The sequence below is a fragment of the Pseudophryne corroboree genome, chromosome 5 (genome assembly GCF_028390025.1).
Source record: "Pseudophryne corroboree isolate aPseCor3 chromosome 5, aPseCor3.hap2, whole genome shotgun sequence".
NCBI classification, from domain to species: domain Eukaryota; kingdom Metazoa; phylum Chordata; class Amphibia; order Anura; family Myobatrachidae; genus Pseudophryne; species Pseudophryne corroboree.
The window spans coordinates 825261250-825274645 of NC_086448.1; the positions used below are offsets into that span (position 1 = coordinate 825261250).

General features: G+C 48.5%; 1 pseudogene; it reads left to right on the forward strand.

Moving 5' to 3' along the window:
• Positions 1–13396, forward strand: part of LOC134928606 (kinesin-like protein KIF9) — a 372888-nt pseudogene that overhangs the window by 334494 nt on the left and 24998 nt on the right.

The window sequence follows — 13396 nt, forward strand, 5'->3', positions numbered from 1 at the left end:
TCCTGTCCTCAGTCAGAGCATTCCCTTTGTGTGTGCAGTGTGTCGGTACGTCTGTGTCGGCATGTTTGATGAGGGTTACGTGGAGGCGGAGCAAGTGCAGATAAATGTGGTGTCGCCGCCGTCGGTGCCGACACCTGATTGGATGGATATGTGGAAGGTCTTAAATGATAATGTGAGCTCATTACATAGAAGGTTTGATAGAGCTGCAGCCTTGGGACAGCCGGGGGCTCAACCCGTGCCTGACCCTGCGACTCAGAGGCCGTTAGGGTCTCATAAACGCCCACTATCTCAGATGGTTGACACAGATGCCGACATGGAGTCCGACCCCAGTGTCGATGGTGATGAGGCAAATTTACAGCCTAAAATTACCAAGGCCATCCGCTACATGATTATTGCAATGAAGGAGGTATTGCACATATCAGAGGAAAACCCTGTCCCTGACAAGAGGGTTTATATGTTTGGGGAGAAAAGACAAGAAGTGACTTTTCCCCCTTCACATGAATGAAATGAATTATGTGAAGAAGCGTGGGGTTCCCCTGATAAGTGGTGATTTCCAAAAAGCTACTTATGGCGTATCCTTTCCCACCGGCGGACAGGTTACACTGGGAATCCTCCCCTAGGGTAGACAAGGCGTTGACATGCTTATCTAAAGAGGTGGCCCTCCCGTCACAGGAGACGGCCGCCCTAAAGGACCCTGCTGATAGGAAGCAGGAAGCTATCCTGAAATCTGTTTATACACACTCTGGTTCTCTACTGAGACCAGCTATTGCTTCGGCCTGGATGTGTAGCGCTGTAGCAGCATGGACAGATACTCTGTCGGAGGAGTTAGATACCCTGGACAGTGACACTGTGTTGCTAACCCTAGGCCATATAAAAGACGCCGTCCTATATATGCGGGATGCCCAGAGGGACATTTGCCTGCTGGGCTCTAGAATAAATGCAATGTCCATTTCTGCCAGAAGGGTCTTATGGACTCGGCAATGGACAGGGGATGCTGATTCTAAAAAACACATGGAGGTTTTACCTTATAAGGGTGAGGAATTGTTTGGGGACGGTCTCTCGGACCTCGTATCCACAGCTACGGCTGGGAAGTCAAATTTCTTGCCTTATGTTTCCTCACAGCCAAAGAAAGCACCGTATTATCAAATGCAGTCCTTTCGTTCTCAAAAGAACAAGAAAGTCAGAGGTGCATCCTTTCTTGCCAGAGGCAGGGGTAGAGGAAAGAAGCTGCATCATGCAGCCAGTTCCCAGGAACAAAAGTCCTCCCCGGCTTCCACTAAGTCCACCGCATGACGCGGGGGCTCCACAGGCGGAGCCAGGAGCGGTGGGGGCGCGTCTCAGAAATTTCAGCCATCAGTGGGTTCGCTCACAGGTGGATCCTTGGGCTATACAAATTGTATCTCAGGGATACAAGCTGGAATTCGAAGTGACCCCCCCTCACCGTTACCTAAAATCGGCCTGGCCAGCTTCCCCCATGGAAAGGGAGGTAGTGCGGGCGGCAATTCACAAGCTATACCTCCAGCAGGTGATAGTAAAGGTTCCCCTCCTTCAACAGGGAAAGGGTTACTATTCCACTTTGGTTGTGGTACCGAGACCGGACGGTCCGGTAAGACCCATTTTGAATTTAAAATCCCTGAACATTTATCTGAAGAAATTCAGGTTCAAAATGGAATCGCTCAGAGCGGTCATTGCAAGCCTGGAAGAGGGGGATTTTATGGTATCTCTGGACATCAAGGATGCTTACTTGCATGTCCCCATTTATCCGCCTCATCAGGAGTACCTCAGGTTTGTGGTACAGGACTGTCATTACCAATTCCAGACGTTGCCGTTTGGTCTCTCCACGGTACAGAGAATATTTACCAAGGTAATGGCGGAAATGATGGTGATCCTTCGGAAGCAAGGAGTTACAGTTATCCCGTACTTGGACGATCTCCTCATAAAGGCGAGGTCCAGGGAGCAGTTGTTGATCAGCGTAGCACACTTTCAGGAAGTGTTGCGACAGCACGGCTGGATTCTGAATATTCCAAAGTCGCAGCTGATTCCTACGACGTGTCTGCCTTTCCTGGGCATGATTCTGGACACAGACCAGAAGAAGGTATTTCTCCCGGAGGAGAAGTCTCAGGAGCCCCGGGACTCTGGTAAGAGATCTCCTAAAACCAAAACAGGTGTCTGTGCATCACTGCACGCGAGTCCTGGGAAAAATGGTGGCGTCATACGAAGCCATTCCCTTCGGCAGGTTCCATGTGAGGATCTTTCAGTGGGATTTGCTGGACAAGTGGTCCGGATCGCAGGGTGTCTCTTCTATGGTGACTGCAAAGTGCTCACCTTCTCGAGGGCCGCAGGTTCGAAATACAGGACTGGGTCCTGGTGACCACGGAGGCAAGCCTCCGCGGAAGAAGCAGGGTGGCAATGGCGGAAGCCACCAGGATCGACCTCCACCCGGGAGAGTGGGGGCTTCATCAAAAAGTCTTCGATCAGATTGCAAATCGATGGGAACTGCCACAGGTGGACATGATGGCGTCCCGCCTCAACAAAAAGCTAAAAAGATATTGCGCCAGGTCAAGGGACCCTCAGGCGATAGCTGCGGACGCACTAGTAACACCTTGGGTGTTCCAGTCGGTTTATGGGTTTCCTCCTCTTCCTCTCATACCCAAGGTGCTGAGAATAGTAAGAAACAGAGGAGTGAGAAAAATACTCATTGTTCCAGATTGGCCAAGAAGGACTTGGTACCCAGAACTGCAAGAGATGATTACAGAGGACCCATGGCCTCTGCCTCTCAGACAGGACCTGTTACAACAGGGGCCCTGTCTGTTCCAAGACTTGCCGCGGCTGCGTTTGACGGCATGGCGGTTGAACGCCGGATGCTAACAGAAAAGGGCATTCCGGATGAAGTTATTCCTACGCTGATAAGGGCTAGGAAGGACGTGACAGCAATGCATTATCACCGTATATGGTGAAAATATGTTGCTTGGTGTGAGGCCAGGAAGGCCCCTACAGAGGAATTCCAGCTGGGTCGATTCCTGCACTTCCTACAGTCAGGGGTGACTATGGGCTTAAAATTGGGGTCCATAAAGGTCCAGATTTCGGCCCTATTCATTTTGTTTCAAAGATAACTGGCTTCACTGCCTGAGGTTCAGACGTTTGTTAAGGGAGTGCTGCATATTCAGCCCCCTTTTGTGCCACCAGTGGCGCCTTGGGATCTTAATGTGGTGTTGGATTTCCAGAAATCCCACTGGTTTGAACCACTTAAGGCTGTGGAGTTAAAGTATTTCACGTGGAAAGTGATCATGCTGTTGGCCTTAGCTTCGGCTAGGCGGGTGTCAGAATTGCCGGCTTTGTCGTGTAAAAGCCCCTATCTGGTTTTCCATATGGACAGGGCAGAATTGCGGACTCGCCCCCAATTTCTGCCAAAGGTGGTATCATCATTTCATTTGAACCAACCTATTGTGGTGCCTGCGGCTACTCAGGACTTGGAGGACTCCAAGTTGCTGGACATAGTCCGGGCTTTGAAGATTTATATATCCAGTACCGCTGGAGTCAGGAAGACTGACTCACTGTTTATCATGTATACACCCAATAAGCTGGGTGCTCCTGCTTCAAAGCAAACTATTGCTCGCTGGATCTGTAGCACGATTCAGCAGGCTCATTCTGCGGCTGGATTGCCGCATCCAAAATCAGTGAAAGCCCATTCCACAAGGAAGGTGGGCTCTTCTTGGGCGGCTGCCCGAGGGGTCTCGGCTTTACAGCTTTGCCGAGCTGCTACTTGGTCGGGTTCAAACACCTTTGCTAAGTTCTACAAGTTTGATACCCTGGCTGAGGAGGACATTGTGTTTGCCCATTCGGTGCTGCAGAGTCATCCGCACTCTCCCACCCGTTTTGGAGCTTTGGTGGTATCCCCATGGTCCTTACGGAGTCCCCAGCATCCACTAGGACGTTAGAGAAAATAAGATTTTACTCACCGGTAATTCTATTTCTCGTAGTCCGTAGTGGATGCTGGGCGCCCGTCCCAAGTGCGGATTTTCTGCAATACGTGTATATAGTTATTGCTTAATAAAGGGTTATTGTTATGAGCCATCTGTTGAGTGATGTTCATACTGTTAACTGGGTATAGTTATCACAAGTTGTACGGTGTGATTGGTGTGGCTGGTATGAGTCTTACCCTGGATTCCAAAATCCTTTCCTTGTAATGTCAGCTCTTCCGGGCACAGTTTCCCTAACTGAGGTCTGGAGGAGGGGCATAGAGGGAGGAGCCAGTGCACACCAGATAGTACCTAATCTTTCATTAGAGTGCCCAGTCTCCTGCGGAGCCCGTCTATTCCCCATGGTCCTTACGGAGTCCCCAGCATCCACTACGGACTACAAGAAATAGAATTACCGGTGAGTAAATTCTTATTTTTTTTAAGAAAGAGCGGGTCTGAAGCGCGCCATTACGGGGGCGGGGCTTCGCTCTCACAGCACACAGCCAGGCGCCATTTACTCGACACAAGGCTGCAGAGACGCTGGTCCTTCCTCCTACTGCTGTACAAGTATCAGGGTGCAAAAGGGGGGTGGGTGGCACAGTGATTATGGTGCATTATATGTAACTTATAAAAGCGCTGCAGGTCTGGGACATTTTCTGTAGTGTTTTCAGACTGGGTTTGGGCGCTGGGGTGTGAGCTGGCAATATCTCCCTCTGTGTCTCTCTGACAGGCTTTACTGTGGGTCTGTCCCCTATAGGCCCAGTGTATCTGCGTGTGGTGGGTGCACGTGTGTCGGCATGTCTGAGGCGGAGTGCTCTTCCTAGGAGGAGACTATATTAGGGACACAAACGGCTGTGGGAGTGACCCTGTCGGCACCGCCGACACCTGATTGGGTGAATGTTTTGAGTGCTTTGAATGCAAATGTGGCTCTGATAAATAAAAGATTGGATAAATCTGAGTCTCAGAACCAGGCTTGGAAGAAATCCGTAGAGGATGTGTTGTTTTAAGTCCAGACCCCCTCGGGGTCACAAAAACGTTAATTTGCCCAGCTGGCAGACACGGATACCGACACGGACACTGACTCAAGTGTCGACTATAGTGATGCCAGATTAGATCCAAAACTGGCAAAGAGTATTCAGTACATGATTGTGACTATAAAAGATGTATTACATATCACTGAGGACCCTACTGTTTCTGATACCAGGGTCTGTATGTATAAAGGGAAGAAACCTGAGGTAACATTTCCTCCCTCTCATGAACTGAACACGCTTTGTGAAAAGGTTTGGAAAATCCTGACAAAAAGTTTCAGATTCCCAAAAGGATTGTAGTGGCGTATCCGTTTCCCTCTGGGGATAGGGAAAAATGGGAGTCATCCCCCCATTGTGGACAAAGCTCTGTCACGGCTATCCAAAAAGGTGGCTCTCCCGTCCCCTGGCACGGCAGCCCTAAAGGACCCTGCGGATCGTAGACAGGAAAATACATTGAAATCCATTTATGTCACCACGGGTACGCTACTCAGACCAGCCATTGCATCTGCGTGGGTGAGTAGTGCTATCGAAAAATGGGCAGATAACTTGTCATCTGAAATGGATACCCTGGATAGGGATAGCATTCTTTTGACACTAGGTCATATCAGGGACGCTGCAGTCTACCTAAAGGAAGCTGCGAGAGATCTTGGGATCACGGGCCAGTGCCATGGCAGTGTCCGCTAGGAGAGCATTGTGGATTCATCAATGGAATGCTGATGCTGACTCTGAAAACTATGGAGTCTCTACCGCAGGCCTGGCCAACCTGTGGCTCTCCAGATGTTGTAAAACTACACATACCAGCATGCCCTACCACAGTTTTATCATTCACTAACAGCAAAACTGTGACAAAGCATGATGGGACTTGTAGTTTTACAACAGCTGGAGAGCCACAGGTTGGCCAGGCCTGCTCTACCGTATAAAGGTGATGTGTTGTTTGGTGACAGCCTCACTGATTTGGTATCTACGGCTACCGCGGGTAAGTCATCGTTTTTACCTTATGCGCCTGCACCACAAAAGAAAGCACACCACTATCAGATGCAGTCCTTTCAGCCCAATAAATACAGAAGGGGCCGAGGGTCTTCCTTCCTTGCTACTAGAGGAAAGGGAAAAGGTAAACGATCACCGGCCATGGCCGGTTCCCAGGAGCAGAAGTCCTCCCCGGCTTCTGCCATGTTCACCGCATGACGCTGGGGCTCCTCTGCGGGAGTCCGCACCGGTGGGGACACATCTCAGGCTCTTCAGTCAGTTCTGGGCTCGTTCGGCCCTGGACCCATGGGTTTTAGAAATAGTGTCCCTAGGGTACAAACTGGAGTTTCAAGACGTCCCCCCTCACCGATTTTTCAAAACAGTCTTACCAGCTTCTCTTCCAGACAGGGAGGTGGTATGCGCCGCAATACAAAAATTGTGTCACAATCAAGTCATTGTCAAGGTTCCCCCGTCACAACCGGGAGAGAAGGCTTTTATTCGAGCCTGTTCGTGGTCCCAAAGCCAGACGGCTCAGTCAGACCAATCCTGAACCTCAAATCCCTCAATTTCTACCTAAAAAAATTCAAATTCAAGATGGAATCTCTCCGAGCAGTGATCCCCAGTCTGGAGGGGGGGGGGGGGGGGGGTTTATGGTGTCAGTAGACATAAAGAATGCCTACTTGCATGTTCACATTTATTCCCCACATCAGGCTTACCTGAGGTTTGCAGTTCGGGATTGTCATTACCAATTTCAGACGTTGCCGTTTGGTCTGTCCACAGCTCTGAGGTTTTTCACCAAAGTAATGGCCAACATGATGGTTCTCCTATGCAAGCGAGGAGTCACGATTATCCCGTACTTGGATGATCTCCTGATAAAGGCGAGATCCAGGGACCAATTGATGCAGAACATTACGCTCTCCCTGACAATTCTGCAGCAGCATGGTTGGCTCCTAACCTTGCCAAAATCACAGTTGGTTCCGACGAGACTGCTGTCTTTTTTGGGAATCATTCTGGACACAGAATTACAGAGGGTCTTTCTTCCAGTGGAAAAGGCTCTGGAAATTCAGAACCTAGTCAAACAAATGCTGAAACCAGCAAGAGTATCGATCCATCAATGCACTCGGTTGCTGGGAAAGATGGTGGCAGCCTACGAGGCCATTCAGTTTGGCAGATTCCATGCCAGAGTGTTTCAGTGGGACCTGTTGGACACGTGGTCCGGTTCCCATCTGCACACGCACCGAAGGATAACCCTGTCTTCCAAGACCAGAATCTCACTCCTGTGGTGGCTGCACAGCTCTCACCTCCTAGACGGACGCAGGTTCGGGATCCAGGACTGGATCTTAGTGACCACGGATGCGAGTCTCCGAGTCTGGGGAGCAGTCACGCAGAGGGAAAGCTTCCAGGGAAGATGGTTAAGCCAGGAAATGTGTCTACACATAAACGTCCTGGAGTTAAGGGCCATTCACAACAGCCTTCTGCAAGCGGAACATCTTCGCAATCGGCCCGTCTTGATTCAGTCAGACAACATAACAGCAGTAGCGTACATAAACCACCAATGGCAAAGGCCACAAAGGTGCTCCGTTGGGCGGAAAGGCATACAAGCGCTCTGTCAGCGATCTTCATTCCAGGAGTGGACAACTGGGAAGCAGACTTCCTCAGCAGACACGATCTCCACCCAGGAGAGTGGGGTCTTCATCAAGAGGTCTTTGCAGAAGTGACAAGTCTTTGGGGAATTCCTCAAATAGACATGATGGCATCTCGCCTCAACAAGAAACTTCAGAGATATTGTTCCAGGTCGAGAGACCCTCAAGCAATAGCAGTGGATGCCCTAGTGACACCGTGGGTGTTTCAGTCGGTGTACGTGTTTCCTCCGCTTCCACTCATTCCAAAAGTGATAAAGATCATAAGAAGAACAAAGGTTCAAGCGCTCCTCATTGTCCAGACTGGCCAAGAAGTGCTTGGTATCCAGATCTTCAGGAATTACTCATAGGAGATCCCTGGCCTCTTCCTCTGAGGGATGACCTGTTACAGCAGGGGCCGTGCGTGTTCCAAGACTTACCTCGACTTCGTTTGACGGTTTGGAGGTTGAATGCCGGATCCTAGCCCAAAATGGTATTCCCAAGGAAGTTATCCCCACTCTTATTCAGGCCAGGAAAGGAGTAACGAATCCAAGAAGGCTCCTATGGAAGAATTTCAGTTAGGACGTTTTCTCCATTTTCTACAAGCCGGTGTGGATGCGGGCCTAAAGTTGGGCTCAATTAAAGTTCAAATTTCAGCTTTATCGGTATTCTTCCAAAAACAATTGGCCTCCCTTCCAGAAGTTCAGACCTTCGTGAAAGGCGTGTTGCACATCCAACCTCCCTTTGTGCCCCCTGTGGCACCATGGGATCTTAACGTGGTGTTGCAATTCCTTCAATCTCATTCGTTTGAACCTTTACAGAAGGTAGAGTTGAAATTCCTTACATGGAAAGTGGTCATGCTGTTGGCCTTGGCATCCGCAAGGCGGGTGTCTGAATTGGCGGCCTTGTCTCACAAGAGCCCTTATTTGATCTTCCATGAAGATAGAGCAGAGTTGAGGACTCGTCAGCAGTTTCTGTTGAAAGTGGTTTCGTTGTTCCACTTGAACCAACCTATTGTGGTGCCAGTGGCTACTGACGCCTTGCTGGAATCAAAGTTTCTCGATGTAGTAAGAGCTTTGAAATGTATGTCTCCAGAACGGCTCAGTTTAGTAAAACAGTCTCTGTATGTCCTTGTATGCTCACAATAAACTTGGGGCTCCTGCTTCCAAGCAGACTGGATCTGTCATACGATTCAGCAGGCTCATTCTACGGCTGGATTGCCGTTACCGAAATCGGTGAAGGCCCATTCTACCAGAAAGGTGTGCTCGTCCTGGGCAGCTGCCCGGTGGGTCTCAGCATTACAACTTTGCCGAGCAGCTACTTGGTCGGGTTCAAACACCTTTGCGAAGTTCTACAAGTTTGATATCCTGGCTAATGAGGACCTCATGTTTGGTCAATCGGTGCTGCAGAGTCATCCGCACTCTCCCGCCCGTTCTAGAGATTTGGTATAACCCCATGGTTCTTGCTGTGACCCCAGCATCCTCTAGGACGTATGAGAAAATAGGATTTTAATACCTACCGGTAAATTCTTTTCTCTTAGCCCATAGAGGATGCTAGGCGCCCGTCCCAGTGCGTACTGTATCTGCAGTTATTACTTGTGGTTACACACATGTTGTGTTACGTTTATAGTCAGCCTGTTCATGCCGTTGACTTGCGTTGTGTTAAATGCCATATTGTACGGCTTGCTTGAGATGTGAGCTGGTATGTATCTCACCTTAGTTTAACAATAAATCCTTTTCCTCTAAATATCCGTCTCCCTAGGCACAGTTCCTATAACTGGAGTCTGGAGGAGGGGCATAGAGGAAGGAGCCAGTTCACACCCCTTTGAAAGTCTTAAAGTACCCATGTCTCCTGTGGATCCCGTCTATACTCCATGGTTCTTGATGTGACCCCAGCATCCTCTACGGACTAAGAGAAAAGGATTTACCGGTAGGTATTAAAATCCTATTATTCACAGTGCTGTACTAACTTCTAGCCAATCAGCATTGCAATATTCACAGTGCTGTACCAATTTCTAGCCAATTAGAATTACAATTTTCAGTGCTGTACCAACTTCTAGCCAATCAGCATTACAATATTCACAGTGCTGTACCAACTTCTAGCCAATCAGCATTACACTATTCACAGTGCTGTACCAACTTCTAGCCAATCAGCATTACACTATTCACAGTGCTGTACCAACTTCTAGCCAATCAGCATTACACTATTCACAGTGCTGTACCAACTTCTAGCCAATCAGCATTACACTATTCACAGTGCTGTACCAACTTCTAGCCAATCAGCATTACACTATTCACAGTGTTGTACTAACTTCTAACCAATCAGCATTGCAATATTCAGTGCTGTACCAAACTCTAGCCAATCAGCATTACAATATTCACAGTTCTGTACCAACTTCTAGCCAGTCAGCATTGCAATATTCACAGTGCTGTACCAACTTCTAGCCAATCAGCATTACAATATTCACAGTGCTGTACCAACTTCTAGCCAATCAGCTTTGCAATATTCACAGTGCTGTACCAACTTCTAGCCAATCAGCATTACATTATTCACAGTGCTGTACCAACTTCTAGCCAATCAGCATTACACTATTCACAGTGCTGTACTAACCTAGCCAATCAGCATTACAATATTCACAGTGCTGTACTAACTTCTAGCTAATCAGCATTGCAATATTCACAGTGCTGTACCAACTTCTAGCCAATCAGCATTGCAGTATTCACAGTGCTGTACCAACTTCTAGCCAATCAGCATTGCAGTATTCAGTGCTGTACCAAACTCTAGACTAGACAATCAGCATTAAGATATTCACAGTACTGTACTAACTTACAGCCAATCAGCATTAGAATATTTACAGTGCTGTACTAACTTCTAGCCAATCAGCATTGCGGCATTCACAGTGCTGTACCAACTTCTAGCCAATCAGCATTAGAATATTCACAGTGCTGTACCAACTTCTAGCCAATCAGCATTAGAATGTTCACAGTGCTGTACCAACTACTAGCCAATCAGCATTAGAATATTCACAGGGCTGTACCAGTTTCTAGCCAATCAGAGCATTACAGTATTCATAGCAATACAGATTTCATTACACTAACTCTGTGAATCTGCGCTATTCCCTGCTCAGATCTCCTCCCCCCAAAAGGTCAGCGTTTCAAGAATTTAAAACAGACAGAGGCAGCGAATTAGATGGAATGATTAAGAAGAACAAATCCATCCAGGCCAAGAGGATGAGGAAACAGAATAAGATCATTTATCAATTGAAATTCATCAAAGAAGAAATAGGTATTAAATCCTGGACACTGAACGTAATGAAGCTGGAGCGAGAGAGGCAAGGTATGAATGTGATGCTTCATCAGGAAGATCTAAGATCCAGAACAAACAGTGTATCCGCTTGTTATGCATATCCGCTGTAGTGTGATGGGAACGTGATACGTGGTAGCGCACAAAGTGTCAGTGACAGCGCACATTGATGTAGTAATACATTAACAACCCTGTCTGTGCTGGCAGTTCTTCATTGTACTCCGATGGGTGCTGTCAATGATGATATACTGTAGACGTGTCCCCGTCCAGTAACGAAGCCTCTTACCTGCGCATTATTACTGAAATTTATTTATATAGCGCCAGTATTTTTTTCTTCGGGGTCAGTGCTGATTCACAGGGCCATCAGGGTGTAGGGCTGTGGAGTGAATCCGGGCATCAGACATCTAAAGCTTATAATCTCCCAGGATGCTTCGATACTCCCTCCCTATAACCCGCTCCCTGCTCTTGTGCTGACTGGAGCCAAATGCACTGTCAGACAGAGGTTCTGCTTCTAAGCAGCCTCAAGCTTTATTTTATGATTCATTTACTTTTCTCCTTCATCCACTAGGGTACACTGGAGAGCAGTTACAATGGGGATATAGTAGGCAGTAACTGGGAGCTGGCACTTTAAAACTTAAACAGTGTGGCTAGCTCCTCCCCTACTATGTCCCCCCTGCAAGCCAGTCTTTATTTCTCTAACGTCCTAAGTGGATGCTGGGGACTCCGTAAGGACCATGGGGAATAGACGGGCTCCGCAGGAGACTGGGCACTCTAAGAAAGATTTAGTACTATATCTGGTGTGCACTGGCTCCTCCCTCTATGCCCCTCCTCCAGACCTCAGTTAGAATCTGTGCCCGGACAGAGCAGAGGCACCTAGTGGGCTCTCCTGTACCTGCTAGAAAAAGAAAGATATTTGTTAGGTTTTTTATTTTCAGTGAGCTCTGTTGGCAACAGACTCACTGCTACGAGGGACTGAGGGGAGAGAAGCAAACCTGCCTGCATGCAGCCGGGTTGCGCTTCTAGGCTACTGGACACCATTAGCTCCAGAGGGATCGAACACTGGCGGTCCGTTCCCGGAGCCGCGCCGCCGTCCCCCTCACAGAGCCAGAAGCACTGAAGTCCAGGATAAGCAAGAAGACTTCGAAATCGGCGGCACGAAGACTCCGGTCTTCACTAAAGTAGCGCACAGCACCGCAGCTGTGCGCCATTGCTCCCCAGCACACTTACACACTCCGGTCACTGTAGGGTGCAGTGCGCTGGGGGGGGCGCCCTGGGCAGCAATAAGATACCTTTGGGCGCAAAAACACCCATATATACAGTCCTAGACTGTATATAGGGATACCCCCGCCATTTTTTACACAGATTAAAGCGGGACAGAAGCCCGCCACTGAGGGGGCGGGGCCTTCTTCCTCAGCACACCAGCGCCATTTTACTTCACAGTTCCGCTGGAAGCAAGCTCCCTGGGCTCTCCCCTGCAGTATCCCGGTACTCCAGGGGCAAAAAGAGAGGGGGGGCACATAAATTTAGGCGCAAAACGGTGATAATCAGCAGCTACAGGGTAAACACATTGTAGTGTAAATCCCTGGGTTATATAGCGCTGTGGTGTGTGCTGGCATACTCTCTCTCTGTCTCTCCGAAGGGCCTTGTGGGGGAACTGTCTTCAAATAGAGCATCCCCTGTGTGTGTGGTGTGTCGGTACGCGTGTGTCGACATGTCTGAGGTAAAAGGCTCCTCTAAGGAGGTGATGGAGCGGATATGTGTGTGGGAGGGTGTCTCCGTCGACACCTGTTTGGATATGTGTAAGTACTGAGGTAAACTTATTGCACAGAAGGTTAGGGAACAGAAAGGAAATCTACCCTGGTCTGTCCCTATGTCACAGAGTCCTTCAGAGTCTCTCAATGCTCACTATCCAAAATAACAAAGTATCGACACGGAGTTTAACTCCACTGTCGACTACGATAATGCAAAGTTACAGCCAAGATAGCTGAAAGGTATTCAATATATGATTATTGTAATAAAAGATGATTTGCATATCACTGATGACTCATCTGTCCCTTGCAAGAGAGTCCACATGTTTAAGGGGAAGAATGCTGAGGTAAATCTCCCTCCTATCATGAGGAAAAAGAGCGGGAATCTCCAGACAAGAGACGGCAGCTTCCCACAAGAGAATTCTCAGACTGTATCCTTTCCCCACTAGGGCCAGGATGTGTTGAGAATCTTCCCCTAGGGTGTCCTGTTTGCACAGACGGTAGCACTAGCTTCTCAGGGATCCTGCAGATAGCGTGCACGTTATAGTATGCTACCCAGACCGGCGATTGTGTCGACATGGGTTTATAGCGCTGTGGCAGCGTGGACAGGTACCTTATAAGCAGAGATTGAGACCCTAGTATGCATATAAATATATATTAAATGCTGTCTTAAGTGATAGATATATGATTATAAAGCATGCCCAAAGAGACATGAGTATACTGGGTCCTAGAGTCAAAGCTATGTCAATTTCTGCTTGACGTGTCCTGTAGAT